The following is a 24,412-nucleotide window of genomic DNA, read 5'->3' as shown; positions in this document are numbered from 1 at the left end:
TTTCATCCTGCTCTATTTCCTTATCCTACTTAACTTAACAAATTTTCTGTTCATTTTTTTTTCATTTTACACCAACTCAGCCGTAATCTTTTTAGTCTCTTGAATTGCAAAGCACTTTTCGCTGCAGACATGACAACAACAACTCCACTTTTGCGCTATCAGTGCTGAAAAGCTGCAGCAATGCGACAAAAAGTCCAGAGACCTTTAAAAGGAAAGCAATTTTAACCTCAACAAAGATTAAACACAAAAGTACCTAGTGTTTTCACGAGTTGTTAACAATTAAACTTAATCTTGTTGGTGACGCCATTAGCAGATTCGAAAATTGTAAGTGACGTTGTTAAGCATTGTCTGATACGATTGATGAACATTTTTAATTCAGTTTTAGATGATTTGCCTGCGGCTCAGCAGTTCATCTTACAGTTTTTCGAATGTAAATAACAATTTTTTCACAACATATCCTAGAAATAAAATATGTAATGTGATAAACGAGAAAATGGAAAATGATGTAAACGAGCCTCAAAATCTTTCCTTTAACAATATTAAAAAGATCTGTAAGAAATTCAGAAAAGAAGTATCTGAAAAGCTCAAATAATATGAAAAAAAAATGTGGTGAATCCAGGCACTTTAGTTCACAGATCTGAAGTTAAATGAAAATAAGTTTGTATTACATTTTGAAGGGAAATATTGCATATGATAGAGAAAGCGTTTACTTAAAAAAAGTTATTGTTTCTCTTCTATTGGAAGTGAGCAATTGCGCGACAGTCGCTAATTTCGCTTAGTAAAACACTTGAGTGATTTAAATTTGACACAAAACCACTTTATAGTAATTAATGTTTTGTTTCGTGAAGTAAATTGTAGAAGATTTACGTTTGTGAAAGTAGAAAAAAAAATCCGAATAAGAATATCATTTAGAGAAAACGATGACATTCATCTCACACTCGAGCAGCTTTCTTAGAAGGTTGCAATGGCTTATTGTGTTTACATAAAAAGCAGAAGCTCACTTCTTAAAATAAAGTGTTCCAAAAGTATAGAAGCGGTTCCCGGAGACATGCGATTTCATTTGATGCCGCGTGCGTTTTATTACTCGAACTCGGTTAATCTACTGTCTAAGCAGCGATGTCGGTATTCAGTGTTTTTCCGTATTTGGCTTAGACTCGGTTTCATTGGCAATGGTTGTTTTTGTCACATAATCTCGGTTGTTGACAAATACTTAATTCCCTATTGGATTTACCTTAGACATGTTTTATTTAATTAATGAGGTATCGGCGCGTCCACTTGCCGACATCACGTATATTCATTGATATTTAAATAGGCGTGTGGAATTCCAGAACTCTTCCCGGATTCGTTAGGTAGATACTGTTGTTTGCAAACCGATTCTCAAAACGTGACGTTATTTTAATTGGATGCAAGTAAATTAATTAAGTTTCGTTCTTGGAAGATGCACTAATTAGGTTAAAAATTTGGGATTTTTAACTCAACATAACTGAACTATCAACATACTTAGGAAGCTGTCATTTCTGGTGAATTCCAAGCGAACGAGCGACTAACACTTAAGATTAAGGGTAGATTCAATAACAAATTAAAAACCACATTAATTTATAGCGTTAAAAATGTTAAACAAGTAGGTGGATCCTCTAAGTTTGCCTGAGTAATGACTAATGAATCTATTCTTTCCTGCAAGCGGAGTTTATAAAGATAATAAAGTCATTAAAATGAATAGGCAAACATTCGCATTGCTTTGGATTAACGTATGTGGCTGTCATACATAACAGTGAAGAGGAATTTGAAGGAGAAAGAATTGTGAAAGAAATATGGATAAGTGTGTTCATTAGTAATGCCAACAATTATTAATCTTGATGTTTGCTAGATATTAATTGTTTATTTACTGGAAATTAATCGTTCGACTACACATTTTTGCTTATTGTGGTCATAAAATACGCTACCATCCTCTTCCCGTTCTCTCAAGTGATGTGCGACACACGTATTTTGCACCGTTATATTGAAGATGCAATTTCGTACAATGAACAATCATTTGAGTTACACGGACTTATAACTGCGTTTCTGAATGAGTTAATGAAGATCAAATTTGGATCATTATAGCAACGATGAAGTACCAAATTGGGAACAAAAAAGTGTTAAATTGAGAGATTGAGATTACTTTATTTGTTCTATCACGTCATAAATTAAGCAAAACGGAAGTAGTTTGATTGTCTAATACTTTGAATTTGGATAATCCACGTATTTTTTAATGAAATCATGAAAAGGAAATATTGTTTAACATTTTCTGGAGAACCACCGAGATAAAATAAGTTCTGATCATTTTAGGATACACGACTATTTCAAAAGTGTTTAGATTTTCTAGGACCACTTAACAAAAAAGTTCTTTACAGACTGTTCAACACTGACGAAAGACGATTTTCAAAATTGTAATAAAGCGTCACAAATTTAAAAAAAAGTTACATCTTTTCTGTTCCAGACGTGGCTAGCTTTTATTAATAAATATGGTTTTAGTCTAACCCATCTATACATCATTTTTTCTGTAGAGAATTTACCGATTTACAAAAGAGCAATTTTAAAAATTAGCGGAATGTGAAAGGGATAAATTAGATATTTGTAATGGATACATGTCAATTTTGATTAACAGATGGTCCCACAAGCAACTGACAAGTTTTTTAGTAATCGTAAAACATAATAACGAAAAACATAAAGTTATAATGAAATATCTTCTAATCTGAACTGAAAATAAGAAAAACAAGATTATTGCTGATGCACCTACAATTTACAAGAATTGCCAGAGCTTAAAAAAATCAGCATTGTTGTTGAACAAAAAATTTCAAAGGCGCGTTTTAAATTTGGCGCCTACAAAAAATATTTGCGGAAAAAATAAAGTTTGGTTAATTATTATCGAATTTCTCTTTAGGTTCCAACTCTATATTTATTTTTTTAATTCTCTTTTTTCAGTTTCTCATTGTTTTTTCTATTTCGCCACTTTTGTTCCATTTCCATTATTAGGTTGGTTTCTCACAACTTCTTTTTCTTGACTTCCTTTTAGATTGCCTAGTTCCAAGAGCTAAAATGTTTCAGCATTTGATGAATATAAAATATCAAAGTCTCGAGTACCCACAGTTATTTTCAATGACTATTTGTTCATACAGTTCATATATTTTTTTACTGTTTTACATAACGTTGGTTTAAATGGTTAAGTTGTTTTAAGTCCATTTTGGGCAAAAGTTGGATAATTTCTTATGTTACCATTTCATTAAAAAACACTACATATTTTTATTCCCTAAATTTTTCATTATTAAATTTAACGACAAATATGAAAAAAAATAAGATTTATCCATCTCCGACAAAAAAATTCAAAATGGTCTTGGTAACTTAACGACTTAAGTCCACGATATGCTCAGGTTTTCGAAGTTACAATGTGGTGTTACTAAGCCTTAGACTACAAAATTCTTGGTTTATAATTGATTTTCCAGATTCCAGTTTGCAGTTTGTAATGTGAGTTTTGACAAGTTATGATTTGGTCTCCTCAAAGCTCACAAATTATGCAATGTGAATCCTAGCAAACCAAATTGGCAAACTCTCCTGCAAACAGCTTCACTATTTTTTTAATTTTTAGTCTAATTAAAATACAATTCTTTCAAAAATTAAGCTTTGCCATGAAAATGGAGAGTCCCCCATAAAAATTCGGAGGAAAGAATCTGCAATTGCTTGTAACGAAAGTAGTTTCGCCTGATGTGCCGTTCAACAGCTTCGCAACGTCAGAATTTAATTGCTTTTTCGCGCACTTTTCTCTTTGAAAACGAAGTTGAATGTTGTTTTTAGAAATTTATTACGTCTCATAAAGATTGGATATTAATACCTAGAAGCCAAATCATAAATTTCACTTTCAATACTTTAACAAAAATATCCCAATATCCGTTATTCTCATGTCATTATAAATTTTCTGCACTTTACAATTTTGCAATAAACACCTTAATTTTTGCGCAAATAATCGCTTTAATCATGTGTTGGCTTCTCAACAACTCTAAAGCAACAGGTGCTGGATATCGAAAAAGACTGACATCACAGGTTAAATGTTTAGTGGATGGAGTATAATTAAACACAGGGTATACCATTAGGTAAGTATCAACATAAAAGTTATCGTAAATGAGAAAACGATCATTTGAATTTGAATAGACCTGTCTTCATAAATACACGATGTTTAATGTGTCTAAATCCAATATTGATTATAAAAACAGGCGATGTAAACTAAGCCGATAAATTTGCAATACAAAGAGAAACGGAAATGCACGCACAAACATCTGGTTTCTCCATAAATGTATTTACTCACAAGTCATTTCCTATCATCTAGTTCACAAGACACGCCGCCAGATTCTTGTCATGGGATGACTAGAAGCGACAGAAGTTTACGTCTAGTCCATATTGGCCGTGAACATTTCTCTGTTGGGAATCCGTAATGTTGCAGCACGTGCGCGGAAAATCTGTGGAGCATTTTGAAATACACATTTATTGTGGTTATACAGTTAATAAGAGATGGGTTAAACGTATTTTCCGCTTAACTTGTCGCCGCATTGCTCGGGAATATGTTTGCCTACTGAACCAGAAGTTTGTGTTTTACTTACTGTTCAGTTACTTCAACTTCCAAGTTTTCAAAAATTTTAAATTTCGTTGACTTTTTGATTTAGTGGAGCGTTTAAAAGTGCGCGTTTCTAATTGTGTAAATTCACACCGTTAGCAGGCATTAAATGTTAAATACGCAATAACTGCATATGATTGCAGGTAATTAATTAAGCAAACAAATCTTTAAAACACTTTGTAAAAAAATGATAAAAGTTTTTATTAAGCAATAATTATACCGCACACATGGTTTTATTGCCTAGAATATGGAAAAAATAATTAGAATTAATTAGTCGATGTTATTAAAATATTTACTACTTTTATTAGTCTTCCTATAAAGACGTAACAGACTCGTTAGGTAGCGTTGAGTGTTTGGTCGATTGGATTGATATTTAAACGGTATTTGAAAAATAAAGCAATTAAAGTAAGTAGATTTAATTAAGTAGTAGTTCAGATTTTTGATGAGTAAAAGTAGTTTTAGGTAGGTGTTTGCGTGAAGTATTCCAAAACTCATAAGCTATTAGAACTGAAAAGCATAAAACACAATGTCTTGTGAAAGCATGATGTTTAATAGCGTTAGAAGTTTCTTTAAGGTCAACGGTCAGGTATAATAACATGTGTCAAATTTTTGCTGCAATAAATGTGCGTATTGTAATGGAAGATTTAATGATTTTACAACATGCCAAACACTGGCAGACTAGATTCAGATAAAAAACTTCATTAGAAAATGTAAATAGAGGATGTAATTTAGCGGCAAAGGAACTGCTAATTATAACACGAGTATGCACAAACTGGGATATATTTAAAGAAACAATAAAGACGTGTTCGGGCCTTGTACTGATAATGAATCTAAACCATCGTGTTTATGTAAATTCCGCAAGTATCAGAGCAGCGCCTGGTAATTATAAAGTAGTGTCCTGGTCCGCATTGTGTTATCTGATGGGATACCGTAATTGACTCATTACATTGTGGAGCGTCTAGGTGTGTACTAGTAAAAAATTTCTCGCCGTTAAGATAAGGCTATTGCTGCTACCTCCACTACCTTTTTTACCTTGTTACCGTACTCTTTGCTACTATACGATAATCTCGATGGTCGTTTCCAGGATGCCGATAAGAATTATGGAACTCTTACTTCGTATCTTGGATTTATTACTCTTATTTTTGTCGAAGAATAATTTGTCTTTTATAATATACCATTCTAACTCAAGCACACTTGTAGATCTTTATTGACAGAATACTCATCAGCAATAAAATTAAATTGGTTTCAGTCTTATTACCATTCGAGGTTATATTGCGCTACAAGGACTGTTAGTTACAGGAAAATAGTAAATTTTTTAAAGAAACATTCGTTCTAACAACATTTTTATCATTTTTTTCTAGCTGCGTTTTCTGCGAGATAGTCGGAGGATGTACAGGACAAAGTCATGTCGTAGAGTTGCTTTAAATCTTTAAGTGATATCTAATGTTGCTATATGTGGATGAAAATAACTTAGTAAAAGCGATAAAGTGTGGCATGTTTTCAGCTTTCTCACAGCACGTCGCGAACTACCGGAAAGGTAACACTATCCAATATTTCAGATCTTCCTCTATTAAATTTTAGTTCGTACTGAAGCTGAACGTGATATATTATTTGAACAGCTACCACTTGTACACTTAGCATGCGTACATGTAGAAATCTAGTAAAAAGAGTGTGTTTTATGTTTAGTTGATTGTATCATAAACTAACTTCTTGGACTTGCTCTTCATCACTTTTATACTGTGAGCCTCAAATTTTAAAACGAATAGTTGTTTTAATCTGCATTTTTTCAAAAATTTCAAAATATTTAGTGATTTTATTTATTTTTTGAAAGTAACAATTCAACTAAACAATTCAAATAAACAAAAATTTGATATAATGTAGACTGTGGCAGTAAATTTAAAATTCAGAAAAATTTAAGGATAACGACAAATTCAAAATATCGGCTGAAGTCGTTAAGTTGCTTTATCCATTTTGAATTTTTTTGACGGAAGTTGACAAATCTATATTTTTCACATATTTGTCGTCAAACCTGAGATTTGAAAACTTGTAGACTGAAAATAGAATGTTTCTTAATTCTGAAATAATAACGCATAAAAGAATCGAATGCTAAAACTTTTCTTTTCTTTTTCGTTTTCTTTTTATACAATCGTAATCTAAAGTATTCAAAGCAAAGAACTGGACTAATCTGAAAAAAAATATCAAAAATTAGTTTCAGTATTTGAGGCGTGCAAAATACAGGACAAAATACAGGCGCCCATGTTGCAGCCTGAGCCCAAAATTGAAAACCAAAACATAATATGTGCTTTTTAACTAAGCTAGGAGCTTTCTTTTTAAACGATCAAACTCAATTTGGTTAAAAATTTTATAACAATGTTAGAGATTAGATTTTTACAGTTAATGATTTTGTATCAAAAAAAGAAGTGCTTTAAATTAAGTTTCTTAAACTTCTAAAAGTATCATTTCTTGGTTTTATAGGAGATTTTTCAATGTTTTCAAAAAAGAATTTTTCAATGTTTTCAAAAAAGAACATGAGCGCGTTTTATTTATCACCCTGTATACAAAACGTAGAAAGTGTTGAAAAGTAAAAAGTATAATAATATTCAAAAAACGAATGCAATAATAACGCAATTTTTGGCTACTGTTTTTTTGTCTTAACTCGATTATTTTTTGAGCTAAAAAATTTTTTATTCGAAATTTTGGTTCAGAATTGTTGCCTCCAAAAGCCTTTTTTTCCTGGGTCACGAGTTCTGGGACAGCCTGTATAAAATTTATTCCAAAATTATTAGAAAAATTTTTCTCAAATTTACATGTCATTTTTGTCACGTGCTTTTTATGATGATCTGTGTGGTTATTCCTGTCAACTTAGTTCTCATTTTAAATTCACCATTGCCTACTTCTTTTACATAGATAATAATTGTATTAACATGCAACCGAGTAAAAGCCGAGAATCTGATTCCACCTAATATGGAGTGCAATTATACCGGAATTACTTTTTCCGGCTGGAATTTGTATTTTCATCAGTCTTTTTGTAATCAAAACGCGTTACAGTTCATCAAGAAATAAAATTAATTGCAAATTTGTTTTTACATCTTGTAATGTAACAAAAGGTTAACTAATAACCTTCAAAGTTGTCAATAGATTCTAGTCTAAACGTTACTTCTTGAAGACTCGTGTAAAGTTACTGCAGGAAGTGTTGTTGACTTTGCATAAATCTTTTTTTATTTCAGAAGTTGTTGAAGTAAATTATGGGATGAGCGACGACAAATCGAGAAGTGTACTGGTACCTCAGAGACATTTGTTAAACTGGCTGCCTACTCTCGCTGCTACAAACAGGATGATTTTTTCTATTATTTTGTTTCATTCGTCGTAAAGCAGTCGACTTTTATTACCAGAAGTATGTAAGTGTCAATACTTGTTTGAATTATATTAAAGCGATCTAATTTTGCATCGAAGATTGCTATTTTAAAGGCAATAAAAGTGTTTCCTACATACGAAACTCCCGTAATTAACGCAGGTGTTCTGAAGTATCTACCACATTTTTGATACACCTTTTAGAACTGGTGTTCTATTTTTGTTAAATATATAAAGTTCATGACCCACCGGCTGCATTAAAACATACTTTATTAGGTGCGATGCTATAAATTTCAGGCATTAAACTTTACAGCCTGTAGATTACAAGTTGTTTTTTATTGTATAAACGCATCAGGTAATGTCTGCATATAAATAATTTCGAAAGTGCTCACCCGGAATGTGAGCCTCATCTATAAATTTTATTGTATGTTTTCTTCTTTTATCGATCCTGTTAAAATTAAGTCTAATTTGAACTTGAAATTTTTATTTAATGATATCTTTAGATGGTCTATAAATTTTATTAAACGTAATGTTTCGAAATTTTTATTACGCCTTCTATAAATAACCAAAGTGCTCTTAAATATAATTTTTCATTTACATAATTGAATTAAAAAACCTCTATAAATTTAAATTTTATGTAAAATCTGCTAATCAAAATCACTACAAGGCATTGTGTATACGTGGAATATCTTCTAATGTTTATGGAATCATCATAAACATTAGCAAGGTGACATGAAACTACCTAAGATTTACATATTTATTTGAAACAAATGATACTCTTAATATATTAATATTCCTATTCTTCCTGCTTTATTAATCTTTAAATATTTATTCACCATTTTATTTTCAGTCACAGGACAAAATTTAATAAGAAGTGTTTGTAGGCAAATATTTGCATGTTTTTATATAAAAGTATAAAATCCAGTCGTAACAATAAAATTGTTTTGTATGAAAACCCACACAAGCCACAAAAAAAATCACATATGACCTACCTGAGTAAAAGTGTTACAAAATGTTTAATGCGATTTGTTTTTATTGTACGGAGTTTCTTGGAAAGCAGTGGCTTTTACAGATAACTGGTAATAAAACCAATTAAGTAGTTTATGAAAGAAAGTTTCACGGTGGATTTTCAGGCGTACATCTTCCATGTCATATTTTTATGTAATTTTACAGGTACAAAACATGTGTATTTTCACGTGCAGGAATCTGCAAATTTTCTCAAAAGTCTCTCTGCAAACTTCTACTTTCCAGTGTCGCATGACATTTTATAGGATTTATAGCAAACAGAGAACCTAGATAAAAATCTCCTGTTAGCACTTACAAAATTATAGAGCATGATTCTGGTCTGAATGTTCAGTTTGATAACAATAAAATACTGCATTTCCAAGAAGAAGCCTCACATAGTCGCGTAGTTACAAGAATTAAAAGAATGTATTACAGTTTAACATTTAATCCAAATGTTGATCAGACAGTCGGGCTGTTCTGTGTTCTTAACCGTTTATTTATAGCAATGGGTAAGTATATGTACAGTATCGAACTGAGTATGCGATGTTGCGCATTCCCATAAATTATACTGCCGCTGTGTTAAACAATTCTTGTTAAATCTCCCTGAAAGTGACCGAAAATGAGTCTAAAATTACACCGCGGAACGCGAAAAAAATTGTTTCCACACGATTCTAGACCGGCGAAATAGGTAATCAAATAATGGCTATGAATTCATCAAATGACTGTCAATTTTTTTCCGAAGTTCATGCCTATTACCTCAAAACATAATCATTATCAATGTCCGAGGAATAGACCGTTTTGATAATGATAGAGCGTGCTTTTTAATTCCGCGTTTATATAATGAAATGTTCTTCTTCATTAAAATTGTTCCGGCCGAAATATCTTTAAAGGTCAAACAACAATACCAAGTGTTTTTTGTGATAAAAGATTGTACAATAGTAGAGCGTAAATATAGTATTTACTTAATAACCTTGTTCAGAGAAGGTTTTTATTCTGCATACCAGCGGAAGATTACCGATACGTGTTCACGTTTACATCTCCATATCAGGCAAAGCGTGATATGTATAACACAACCCAAATAATTGGTTATAATAGTTCGGGTTCAAATCGTGTGAACAGACAAATGGCTAGCAATCATCATTGGATTCATTCTCTCACGATGAAATGGGGTTGACTCGCAATGATAATCGCAAAACTTTACGGGAAATTTACAAGTTTTCTTCAGAAACTCAAATTTTTGCTTTTCTCTTTACCACTTCCATACAACAAAGACAAGCAAAATTCTTCCTTCCATGATAATTGAAACAGAAATGATGAAGTAATGACATGTTTTCCTTTGCATTTCAATTACATTACCAAATTAGATTTTGCTACTGGATTTGCTCCAAATCGAGTCGGCTTAAGCATAATTATAGACTTGAAGAAATTTTTGATTGACCTTCATCTGTATATGACCTGGAAGAGCTTCTGCATATTACGTTCTCATTATTAGAAATTATTTCAAATTACCTTCCCTTATTTACATACGGTCAGTTTAAAAAATCACAAATCATGGCTTAAAAGGTAATACATTCCTTTGAAGAGCTTCCGCCAAAATTATTTGTCAAATTCTTATTTTATGTATGTAGGACTATTTATTTTAATCGTTGAGAGTCAGTATGCAATATTAAAGTAATTGATCAGAAAACAGACATGAAAACGCTTGTCTATAACAACCAATAAAAATTAGGCCAGGAAAAGCTAAAATAATCTTTCAGGCTAATTTATAGGCGGAATTACTTATTAACTTATTATTATTAGGTATTAAAGTAATAGATTGAAGTAGCTGAACAGTGGTTAATAGAATATTGGTTCATTCAATAAAAATTAGAGAAAAAAATTGAAATCCATTAACTTGTGTTTTCTGCTTTACTTTGGCTTATTAAATATGTATTTACAAGAGCATTTTAACCTGTTTGCACTAAAATGATTGCCGTAAGTTTTTCTGGCACTAAAACAAATTTTGATAACATTGAAGTGCAATTAATTTATCAGCGAATGGGGCATACAATTTATTAAATAATAAATAATAATTAAATATTAAATAAATATTGAAACGTAGTTAAAACATTTTGGTGGCGAATTTAAATTTCTGTTAACCGCTACTTAAATTCAACTAAACAAAGCTCGTTGTCCGACTGATGAAACCTGCAGCTGTTTTTTTGAACTGCTCTTTCTGTTCAGTTTTTCTTGTTAAAAACAAATCAATTTATTAAGTAGCACAATAATTATTACAACTACGATAATAAATTTTAACGGCACTGTAGAGCTCAAAACAAATAAAAAATCTCAGAAATAGAGCAATGATTTGATCCTTTGGATAGCTACATGTTTTACAGAACATTAATCTTCGCATATTGAAGAATTCGCATCATTTGTCAAAAGTCATCGAGTTTGAGCATTGGAAACGTCCTTTCCGAAAAAAGATCTCTGGAATCTGCAAATACTTATTTTTGCGCAACATAGGTGTAAATCCCTCACCAGTGAGTACAATGACAACGCAACGTAGCATTTTTACAAAGTTAACAAAATTTGAACACGAAGATGTCGCCGACTCGAAATCAACAAGTGAAGCTGTTCTGGTTTTTCCTTATATAATCAATGTGAATTTAATGTGGGCATGCTAGACCATAAAGCTAACGTCGTTTTTATTGTTACGTGTTATTGCCGCCTTATAGAGATCTCAGTATAACACAACATAGCATCGAATACAAATCAGTTAAAATGACGTTAGTGCTTTTCGTTGGCGACATCTCAGCAGCAACCGCGATCGATTCAGCTTCCTCACACAAATCGGTTCTTGGAAGGCAAACCGTATCGCATATAATGCGAATCGAAGACCATTAACAATTGAGGATGAGGTGAAAGTTCTTAGATATTTCAAAAGATGTCAGTGTCATTCCAAGATTGCAGTTTTAAATTATAATACTGTATTATGTATGGGTCAAAGGTTTCTGGAGGGAAATTATTTGTGTTCTGTGAGTAGAGAACAAACTGTGAAATGCTCTTATCCAACGGATGGTGATTGATGTTGAAAACAGTTCAACTGATGGGCTGTGAAACCTGAGTGATTGGTTTATTTGATAAATGAGATATCGTTCACTTAGTGTGAGATACCGATTATGACAAGATAAATTGCCACACAAAGATGAACACTTAAATATTATTAATAATTCAATGCGGTCATGTTATTTTAAATATATAATTTCTTACGAGATTGAATCTCATTTATAAAATTATTGGGTCAACCGTATGTATAATAACTACATTCTAATGCCATATAGTTCAACCAACAGTTAAAAAATCTCACACAAAAAGATATACTTTGATCACGCTTTATGCAGTTTTTCATTTCAAGTCATTGCTACATATTTATTAAAAGCTTTACATTACGCTGTTGCATCAGTGATCGTCACGGCTTAAAAAGTACCTTTACTTTTTAATAAAGCATGAAGAGCAATACTGTTTGAATATATCTTTACCTTGAAACCACCGTGTATATGTGAACTACATCTCAGATCTATGGTGAAATTCGAAAAACAAACGCCAGACGCTTCATATTATTTGTATCACTGTGAAGATAATGAAAGTTGCCAATTATCTTCTATTGTCGTCAACTTTCTTTGTCAATATTACATTTGTTCATCCGATGTCAAGATGAGACCGTACCAAGAAAAATTTTATACAAAAATTGACCCAGTGTGTTGGTGAAATTTATTTAAGTTGTTTAATAACATTATCTACGTACGTGGTAATATAGACAAACGTTTTGTAGATTGTGTTTAGCTGTCTAAATATCACGACGTGGAGTCGGGTAGCACGATTGAATTTTTACGGATTTGCCTTGATTTATGTGTTTACACTAGTTTGTTCTTTTTACTTTATTTGCATAGTTACTAAGTTGGTGCAAAAGTATCCTTTCAGATGAATTTTATGCATTTCATTCGTCTCACCTATGAGAATTTTTCGCATACCGATAAAATTCAATTAATCCAAGCTTGGTTTTATGGAAGCTTTTCGTCTATGGTGGTGGTTTAACAGTTTCAAATTCTAGTTTCACATTCCATTTTATTTGTAATTTGAATATGCCCAGAAATAGTTCGTAAACTTCTTAAATTTTTTAGTGATGCTTACCTAATGTTTCGCTTGAATTAGACACCATGATTGATACAGACCTCAAATCTGATATGGATTTAAAAATGTATTCCATGTTTAAGTTGGATATCTAATTTATCGTGTGTTTGTGGTCACCGACATACAATCAACGTACAAGCCTGCTAATGTGGAGACAATGTAGCTCGAACTTGACAGGGTCGGGCTTTTGTGAGGACCCACACCGAATTTGGGGCGGCGAAAAATTCCGACGAAATTATATTTTTTTTAACGTATAATCTTATTACTCTAGCGGTATTGAACTCGAGAACTACATGTGGGCCACCCGTCGATATGAAGGACATGAATGTGCAATGTCATATTGAATCAGTATTGTTTTTGCACATACTTTATCGTTTTTCACACGGTCAATCGTGTCTACGAAGTGTAAATATAGGTGGGTCTACTACAGACAGTTAAATGGCTTTTGTGCTCAAGAAAAAATCCACTTTGAACGGCATTTAAATGATTTTGCTTTAGATTAAAGTTCACTAACGTCAAGAAACCTTTAGGTACTCAAATTAGCAGTCTGGAAAAAATAGGAAACTCTTTTTGTGAGCACTGAGGTCTGATTTATAGTCCTAAATTTTTCAGTTCTGTTTATAAGTTATAAGTCATAAGTCATAACAAACGGTTCGAAGACTGTTATAATTATGTTTCATTGTTTGTGCAACGATCAACGTAAATTTATCAGAAAGTGACAATCAAGGTGATAAAAGAACGAAACTGGGTTGGTCGTGAGAACGAACGATTTTAAGCTAAAGGTGTCTCTGATAAGTAAAGCGCGCGGATTTCATGCAACTTTTGTTTATTTACGGAAGTTTTTTCTCGGTCCCTTTGATTTCTCTCAATAAATTGAAAATTTTTATTGTATTTTGATCCCCTCGTTAAATTGAAGGAAAATCAAGAACTAATTTGCCGCCAACACTCTATAGTTTGAATTTTTCCCTCCTGAACTCTCGTTAATTTGAAGTCCGTCGCGTGGGCGTTCAAGAAAAACAGAAAACTTCTGAACAAGTCATTCTTAAAAATTCCATTGCAGCTTTAAAATCAGAGTTTACATTTTTTTGACTTATGTCTTTTAATAAAGGGTTCTTGGAAGTTTCGTTGTGTTATAAATCTGCTTAATTAATAGCTTACAAAATATTAGATTTGCGATATTTTGTTAAAGTGGAATTGGAATTAGTGGATTTTACGCTCTCTTCTATGATTGGTTTGTTTTATTCTGATTATTGTCTGGTTGTCTTTAAACTCTAGTTTATTTAAATTTTTTCTTGTCTTTCTCTCGATTATTTGATACACTATATTTTGAACTCTCGATAATTTGAAACTTTTGCCAGGTCCCTTGAGTTTCAAATTATTGAGAGTATACTGTATTATAAATAGAGACAAACGTTTAATAATAATTCCTGAAATATAGCATATTTAGAAAATCTACACAAATCAAAATGTGTATGTTTAGAGTTTCAGGACATTAGACTATTATTTCAAATTTTTAAAAACTGTAAGTGTTAATTTGCCCACAAACTAAAATTGCGTACCTATCTGAAAAAACTAGGAAAAAAACATTTTAGAAAGATCTGAAGAACGTAACGAACTTGAACGATTGAATAAAGCATCCAAGGAATCTAAAGTCTCTAAATTCCTCAGTTAAAAAATAGTCTTAAAAACGAATGAATCTAAAAGTTGGTAATAGAAAAAAAAATTCTGAAAAATTGTGAGAAAAAAAAAATCTAAACAATCTAAAAAAATAAGATCTATACAAGACGTCATTAAAAACCGTAAATAAATGAGTAAGTAGTTGAAAAATCAAAATAACTGAAGAATCTGAGATATCCAAAAAACGATTATAATTCTGATTCAAGCACAAAGGAATTGGACACAATAATAGATAGTCCAAGTTTAGATATAAAGATTTGAATTGAAATATTCTAGAGAATCCAAAGAACTTTTAAAATATTAGTTGTAAACCGACAAGATACAAAGTTATGAAGCAGAAATACTTAAATTTCCAGCATTTGATAAATCTGAAGTATTAGGATATTTTGAAATAAATTAAATTAAACCAAGAAAGTAAACATAAAAGAGAATATATAGTAACCTCAGTTGACATATACCTAGTAAACATTTTATGGCTTAAGTCAAACCACCCATAGAAATAAAACTGGGTGTTGTAAACAGCAGCCGACAAATTTCTAGGTAGAGGGTTGACCGATGGTTGAATAGGTCCGGACTCATTTCGTGCTCATTTATGGTCCCCAATCGCAAGGATTAGTTACTGCCCGGCCCTCTCATAATGTGGCCATAAAATTTACTAGATGTATGTCAATTGCGTTTACAGTAAAGAGTTAAAACGAGTTTAACACACATATGACATTTGTTAAAATGTTTCTTTAAACCCTTTTATATATTCTGCAGATATTTCCCTTCTATTGGCAGCAACGTTTGTTTATTTTTACATTATCTTTGCAGCGTGAAAAAATGTCGTAAATTTAACGTTCGTACCACTAAAATTGTCCTGATTTACAATGCTGAGAACACCACTTTAATTTAATGGTTCATGAATAAATAAAATTATTAGCTGGTACACAGTTCGTATTACAAATTAGATTAATCTTTTAATGTATGTGTATTATTCTCACACCTCCGCTAACATCTATATCACCTACAGGTGTGAGTCACAGCGCAGTGGGATTGCCTAAAGAGGGCGCTCCTCACTTACATTACTATTTAAATTAAATTAGACGTGATTTATATTTTCATATATAAATAGCTAATGTGTGAAACTGTGAACTGCATCGTTTGTAGGTAAAGAGAAAAAATAGCGTAAGCAGGAGGAAACACTAAATTTTAAATATATGTTGCAGTTAATCTCCAGGTTTAAGTGAGATTCAAACGATCCAAGTAATCTGCAAATATAATTGTGGAAAATATATAATCCTGTTATGTATTAAGCATATATCACATTTGATTAATAATAGTTAAACAAGGAGCACAGAGATCACACCTTGCGCATATGTTGTAGATTTTTAAACAAGTTTTGAACACGTTAATGTACTTCTACAAAGATAAAAATGTTAGCTTGACAAGATAGCTTGCATCTAAACGCATGTATTGCATATAAAGCAATTTATATCGTTTTTTGTGCGGTTGAGCTCGGAATATCAAGCTAGTGTTTCTAACAAATTGCGAAAAGTTTTGCCTCATTGGTTCTTTGATTACAAACAAATCAGCTTGTTTGATGTACTCAACATCATCATATTTCATAAAAAGAAATATCTTTGGCAGTCTGATGAATTAGAGCAAGCAGCAAGCAGAGCGGCACTTTTTTAGTATCATAATTTATATCGCTCCTAGGCGCTAAATGTAATACGAAATTTCGAAACGTGACTAATTCCAACTTTAGAAATTCATATGAATTGATGCTTGAAGTAGTTGAAGAGAAAAACAAATGATATCTGTACTTTTCAGACTTTCCCTATCGTCTAAACATACTTTATAATGTATCTGGTCATTACTCTTGCAGTAGCGCTCTCGCGGTGGACATTTCAATCATTCTTCCGTCTAATGAGTTCCTCTCTACAATAACTTGCGACGTCGAAGTAGGTGCATGGATCAATTTTTGAATTAAATCTACCATGGAATGGAGAACACGTTTAATGCTTCATTGGTATAAGCGTTTGACGTTTTCGATTAGAATTGGAAAATTATTTTATGGAAACAATGAATCGTTAGAAAAGTGATACCTAATTGGTAATAATGTCACAATCATCGACTAGTTCCCACGATCATATATGAGTGCCCCACTGGGAAGGCCCATTACTTAGGCTAGCCCGCGCATGCCACATATGACGTATATGCATGTATGCATGTATGTGCGAAGCGATGCTGTGGAAATCCTCACAATCCATACCATACACTTTCACCTGACGACCCGATCTCTGGCACTCCCACGTCGTTGGCACCTGCAATTCCAAAATTGACAATCCGCCAGTACCAGCAAATTGCATTACATCTTTACGTCCGCAGGCAGTCTAATAACTCTTCGATTTCTATTTAAAGGCTGAATAAATAAAACATCTATTATTTGCGAAGAAACTTCCGGCTTGATAAACGAAAGATGAAAAATTGAATTGTTTTTCTTCGTACACCTACGATAAGCGCAGATTTACACATACGAAGATTTATTGCAGAGATTAGCCACCACAATTTTTGGTGTTTTAGAATAAATTTACAAATCGCATTAGCTTTAGCTTTGGGATTAACGGAAGTTTCTTCCCTAATTCGAGTTTTTAGAACTCGCCGGATAAAAGTCCCTTAATACAAAAATTTTACTAAATTGAAGAATATTATTAAGATTGTAACAAGAAAATTCAGTTCAGATACGCGCATCTGTGAAAATTACGGATTTAAGCTGAGAGACTTCAACGTGACATGACACGACGAACATCAAACTCCTGTTTTCTCAAACGAAAAATCCAATTAAATTAAAGCAAACATACAAAATCACAATTAAATGTAACCAACTGTTGAGAAAGCTCCCTTTGACATTAAAGTATTTAACGCTATAAACTGCTACCACTCTGCGCTCATGACAGATTTATAGCATCGAAATGGAACGAAGAAATAGCTTCAAATTTAGCAGTAAAATGAAGCATAACAACCCACGCATTACTTTTAATCATCACGGATGTGTCGTTTTTTTCCTGTGCTCAGAGTCATAGAGGTCATCTCGAAATTTGTGTGAGACATCTTGATAATTTATTGTTAATTTGTAGTAATTATTTCTGGATTTATGTCACAGGTATTTGGACCATCTCCGGTTAATTCAGGCGACTAACAACCTGTTCGTGATATACGACTCCTGAAAGAAGACGAACAGTAATATAAAACGAAAATGCATAGGTCTCGCCCAGCGTGATACCAATAAGAGTTTAAAATGATCTAGTCTTCATTCGAATTATTCAACTAAAATATTTAAATAAAACTCAAGATTAACAAATTACATTGTCCCTAATGTGTCCCGTCTTGTTTGGTTCCTGTTGTTTTTAATGATTGTGGTTTTTGTGAATTATTAAAAGAAGAATCTGGTATTCTATTTTAATCATAAAAGCGATCCGTTCGTAGTCATTACCAACCACTATTCAGCTACGTGAAATGTAATAAATTATGGCTCATTTTGTTTGATTTATGATCGATTTAAAGTTTTATAGCGATTATAAACACTCCAATTCGGAGAGTAACCCTAGTTTTAATAGGAAGATGTATACAAATGTCTGTTAGACGGACTTATGGTATATTGCCATGTGAATTTTTATTTGTTCATTTTAATTTGTTATAAAGTTTTTAATTACATAGTCAATTAGAAAACGTTCAAGTACTTTCCTGGTTTGAAATGTAAATTGACAACGTATTTGCCTAAAGATACAATAAACCTTTCTTGTTCTAAATACGCGATAAATTGCTGTACCTATTTACAATATTATTTAACAATAGGTAATGATTTTCGAAATCAGAGGTTTTAAAACTGTAAAACTTACATTTTCAGGTCTTATTCGTTGTTCTAAAGTTATTTTGTTAATTATTAAATAATTATTTGTCGTACAAAATTTAACCAAATATGATTTGCGTAATAAATATCTTAGAGTTTGAAAATTTTAAAAAGAAAATGTTGGATTACAAATTATTGTAAATAAAAAGAAAATGTACAGTTTGGGACACGAAATTTCAAGTGGCAATCTGACATTAAAAAAAAATAATTGTAGTCTATACCTTATTGATTATGATTGACACTTTTAGAACTTTCAAAGCTATCACCGTGAAATTTCAAGCAATTATTAAAATGCCGGCAGTCTTTAATTTTTAATTTTTAATTTAACAAAGCAAGGTTTAAACCGCAATTGTTTCAATCTGAAATGAGAAAAATTTGGCACCTAGCCTCTTTTATCACTCATGTCACTGTGATAAATATGCCAAAAATTAAAAGTTTGGTTTAGAGAATTTAGAAAAGGTTTTAAAAATTGTTTAAGATGCTTAGATACTTACAAATCAAAAACAAATAAATATGTTAGATTTTTATATACACGCTGTCCCAGAACGCTCACACTTCCTTTTCATAGGAAATTAATTCTTCATCAAAATCTGAAATGATTTTTGAATCGCAGAATGTCCAGGTATTTACAATCATTTTATGTTGATCAATCACAATGCATCTGGCTGTACATAATACAAGATAAAATGTTTGGTGGTAATTTAGCAATGGAACACTATCTAGCGATTTATGAATTATGATTAGCCAAATTAAAGTGCTTCTAATTAAAAAACCATAGGTGCCTCAACATTGTAATTTAATGAAAAATTTGCCATTAAAAAAGTGCGAGGGTTTTGAATCACATGTATTTAAAGGAAAAGTTTTGAATAAAAATCAAAAAAAGAAGCAAAGATAAATAGAAAAAGAAAAGATGTAATGATATTTACTTCAGAAAACTGGAAAGACAGCTATGGATATGAATAAGGGTTGACTGAAGAGTTAATTTAAAGTGAGAATCTTTTAGAAGTTATATTATTATTTATAAGACAAAAATAATAACACATTTTGCCTAAAATATTCTGAAAATTAGGCCAACAAACTCCACAACGCAACAGATTTTTTTTTGATTTTTCTTTTTCTGTTGGATTCATCAGAATCTAATTCTTAGTGGGTACGATCTTAGTGGGTTCCAAATTCTTTGAACTTTCTCGATACTTTGAATTAACGATTTTCTCAATTTTTCAGCATTGTCAATTATGTATTATCATTGTCAATTTCAGTAAGTTTAATATAATGCTGTTTTTATCCGGAACAATCGAATTTAAGCAAAAAGGAATGAAGAAATGAATGTGACAAACCGTTAGAATTGTGTTAAGAAATTAATAATAGCTCATACTGTCTTTATGCGAGGTTAATATTACATCAGTGTATTGTTTATTCGCTTTATTTTATTATTCATAAGTAGTACAATGTTTGTATAATACTTATGTCAAGAAGGTCTCATAAGGTTAAACAAATGTCTTCATATGTACCCCAGCACGGTCTGTGATTCTTCAACGACAAAACGGTGTAAAGGTGTTATTTTTTAAACTAGCCTTAATATAATTTGGCTTAAGAGTACAAAACTGTATAATAAGAAGTGTTCCTAGGTATGTAGGCATGTAGAATACAATCCAACATAAAGTAGGAAGATATATTATTGTCTCTTCGAAACTTTGTATTCAAGGAGTCATGAAACAAGTTTGAATGAAAACTGGGTAAAGAAAAAATACTGTGGTATACGTATTCTAAGCTACTCACCGCAATCTTGATATTTATCGAGTAAACAAACTGCATATACGGCCTTTCCGATTGCAGTTGTCCAGGTACGATCTTAAATTTTCAATAAAGCAAATCTTTTAAATCTCAACCGTTAGCATCCGTGAAGATGGGTAACTATATCTTTATTTATAACTCACGCGGAGTGGATTTACCCATCTGATTGCGCAGTCTTCAGTAATATATAGCGCACTGTAATATTGTTTGATTAATATGTCGGATTTCATTGGACATAAGGAATTCGAGTAAATCACTAGCTTTTCTAAGTACCACGCGCTAACACAGGAATGTGGAAGAGATTAATAAACATTATCATGTTAAACTAGCGGCCATGTAGGTTGGTGGTCACTGAGTTTAGTGGTTTACAACCCGATCTAACTGTTTATTGAAAAGATCTCGCTGAGACAACGACAGAAATTCAAAATACTTCTTTGCAATTTAAATGGCGTTGTGCAGAATGTGAAATGTTATAGTCTTTTCTTTATCAAATATTTTCTATGGCACTTGAAAGTTGAGCGAGAGGCGCTTTCCAATTTAATTTTCATTAGCTGCTTTTATAATTTTGAGTGATCTTGTTACGCTATTAATTGAACTTTTGTAAAGGCCAATAAAGGCGATCAAAGCTTCAAAGCTCTGTTTTGCCTGAGGACAATATACTTCGTACGTGTTACCATTCCTACCAGTTTTTTAGGTGTAAATAATTTTTTTCTCATAAACCAGTTTAAAAATTGCTGTATTTCATTTCATTTATTTGTTTCGAAAAATAAGAACATTATCGGTTTTAACGCCATTTTACATAAGAATTTTACCAATAATCGGCGTATTCAGTACAGTGACACTGAAGTTCGTACAGTAAATTAATGATGCTGCTATTGTGGTGTCTGCGATTGTTATTGTCTCATTAAGGCTATTGACAAGATCTTTTAAAAGAGGAGCACCCTTATTTAGTTCGTAAAATGCTAGACGCCACTCAAAAACTTTCATTAAAACTTAAACAAAACGTAGAGATGCAATTTTTTTAAGTATCTATAATTTTTCCTTCTGTCTATTGCCTTTAAAAATATCAGCTAAGCTAGTAACAGTTAGAAGTAACCGTAATATTCAACAGGGGCAGCAGAGAAGAAAAGAGTGATACAAGAAAGATTAAAGTGATTCAACACAAGTAAATAGTTGTGAAAACAGATAGAAGACGACATAAAAAAGTTTTGAAATGGACAACACAACAAAACTGATTTTCCAGACGATGGGATAAGAATCTCTGAGCTATCTGAAGAAAGAGGTAACTGAAGATTTACCTTCCTGCATATGGAATGCCCGAGTTTGTGCAGTTTGGCTACTAGTTTTAGATGGTATTTAAAAAGTTAAGCATTTGATAACTTACAGAGTCATAATTTATATAAGTAGTAATTTTATTAAGTATAAACATTCTGTCATCCTGAAACTTCCATTGATTATATCAATCATCAATCATAGCCAACATCATAAGTGAAATACAAGCCGGGAAGACGGTTGTGTTAGTTTTCACATGTTAATTAGGCACAAAGTATGTCAAATTATTGTATTATTGTAGATACTGATCTTAAGTCATGGATTAGAAGCTTTAGAGAAAACAACCAAGCAATAGGCAATCATAGACACAGTATGCGGTAAATATTAACACACTGATATATTAAGTAAATAATATTTAAAAAAAATAGAAAATTGTCCCAAAAGCACAATCGATCTAACAGTAAGATTTATATTAGCGTTAATCAAACCTTGACCAGGACTGAGAACAGTTGACTTAACCTCCCAGTGATTTAAAGCCACATCAATGCTAATTTGTTAAATTATTCCAGTATGTGACAGCACAAAACCTAAAGACTGAAATAATTTTTCGATATTTATTGATTCAAAATACCATTACTTCTAAAGGTAATAGAATTCAATTCGTCGCAAGTCAAACACCTGTAAATAAATCTAAACTCATTTATTAAGTATGATTCTGCGTACCTTATTTTAAAAAAATAAATTATAACCCAGTCGCTTTGAACATGACCTCTGGGACAAATAATTTGACTAGAATTTTTATGGGCGCGAATTTATTATACGCATATCGTTTACAATCGAAATCAATTATGAAATTGTTCAATAAATTACAGGTAACGTCAGAGATGTGCCAATAAAATTGCAGTAAAACTGAACTTTCTAGTTTAGATGGAATTTATGGTCAGTGGATAATCTTTATTTAGTGCACGTGGTCGATATTTTATCAATTAGTACCAGGTGCGGCAGGTCATAGGTCAGATCGAAGGTCATATAACATGTAAATTCGGAAAATTACCTTCAGCACCAAGACCATTGACCAGAGACAACGGTTATTTGATAATGATAAAATTAAAATTTCGTTCCAGGAGGAAATTTATAGAGCTGTTGGATCAAAATTCCAGAATTGGCGATAATTTTGAAAACGTAGAGGCAATTAGAATAAATTCTTCTTTCAACATTTTCATTAATTTAAAACAATCTAAGTACCTAATTATTTACACTGGATATAGATACATCGCATAGAGGTTATCGTCACCACGCAGTGGTGTTCGTGGGTGTGAAATATGTTCTTAGCACCACTACAACAGATCTGATGGCCATTCATTTATTATTACTCAGTTTGATTACACATGCTACGACCAGACTGCATGTAAACCATAATCTGAATAAGATTAATTGTTGTTATTTGTTAAACACTGTCGAGCTAGATTTTTGCAAAGTAGGAAGTGATTTATGCGATGTTCAAAGACCCACCAGACTGCAATAAAATTTTAACTGCAGTCAAAGCTCTTCTGCATGTATATGTATGCATGCATGTATTCACAGGCAAAACGCGTTATTAAACGTTTTAATTAGCCAGTTTTTCTGCTCAGTAATTACCTTTTTACATTAGCAGTTTAGTAATTACATCTTCATTGATAATTCAGCTTCTTGTGTTCCAAAAAAATGTTTAATTTTAATCTGTAATAATTCCGCTTCGATAACTAGACATAAATGTATACTGAAAAGCTCAACTAAAGCCCGGTGCTGCAGAAACCGTTATTTCAATGGCATTTCAGTTTTCTAAATTTACAAGCCCGGTCAAGTTATTAAAATAACGTTATGGCATACGACACTTTACAATACTTGAAAGACGCGCCTAAAATATTTTCAGCCATTTCCTGAAAACTATGCGCCCTACTTTTCAGAGCGGTAATGCACTCAGTATCGTCTTCATATTGTGAAGTATGAGTTCGTTCAATTGTAAGTATCCGTTACATTTTAACAGGTCATTAATGAGCTAAAAGTGCTAGTAGAATGTGAGGGCAGTTTGCGGTGCGTTCAAGCACGGCGCTGCAGGTCAGTGAGTTCTCGCGACCTCTGACCTAGGTCTCAGTTCGCAACAATGCACACGTTCCACGCAGATAAAATTGTTTGTGCGATATGGGTGCTCAAAATGATGTGCAACTTTGTGTGCTAATGCATGAATTGAAATTAGTTTTTGCCCAAAATTATGACAATTCGATTGATAGCCCACGATGGTAGTAAAAATTTCTGTTTAGTTGTACTATATTGTGATCTAAAGCTCCCCAGAAGAGTGCTTTCAATCTGAAGAATATTTTTTGTGGCGCGTGCTGTATACAGCTAACAGACACGCGACGCATCTTAAGCAGTCTTGATCAAGTTATGTCACAAATATAAGAATTTTACAATATCTCATCTTCATGTGTCATATTTATTTCAATTGCGAAACTGTCACACTGTAATAAATCACTTTTTCAGTTAAAGCGCCTGTAAAACATATCAAAAGAAAGTTATTTCAGAAATTACGGCCTGTAATAACAGCTTTGTTGTTCACGCAACATTAT

General features: G+C 32.1%; 1 long non-coding RNA gene across 2 annotated transcripts in view; it reads left to right on the top strand.

Moving 5' to 3' along the window:
* The window catches only part of LOC148179120 (uncharacterized), a 78,212-nt gene that overhangs the window by 17,646 nt on the left and 36,154 nt on the right, over positions 1 to 24,412 (top strand). Inside the window, exon 2 of one of the 2 annotated variants that reach the window (XR_015769586.1) lies at positions 7,870 to 8,040. The exons of the other annotated variant lie outside the window; for it this stretch is intronic. This is a non-coding gene — a long non-coding RNA (uncharacterized LOC148179120). The remainder of the gene's footprint in view (positions 1 to 7,869; positions 8,041 to 24,412) is intronic. 2 annotated transcript variants of the gene reach the window in all.

Source organism: Gnatocerus cornutus, chromosome 2 (assembly GCF_029298725.1).
Source record: "Gnatocerus cornutus isolate USDA-ARS CGAHR chromosome 2, icGnaCorn1.1, whole genome shotgun sequence".
In the NCBI taxonomy this organism is placed as follows: Eukaryota; Metazoa; Arthropoda; class Insecta; order Coleoptera; family Tenebrionidae; genus Gnatocerus; species Gnatocerus cornutus.
The sequence above is the reverse complement of the archived record's forward strand: the minus strand, read 5'-3'. Positions and strand labels throughout refer to the sequence as shown.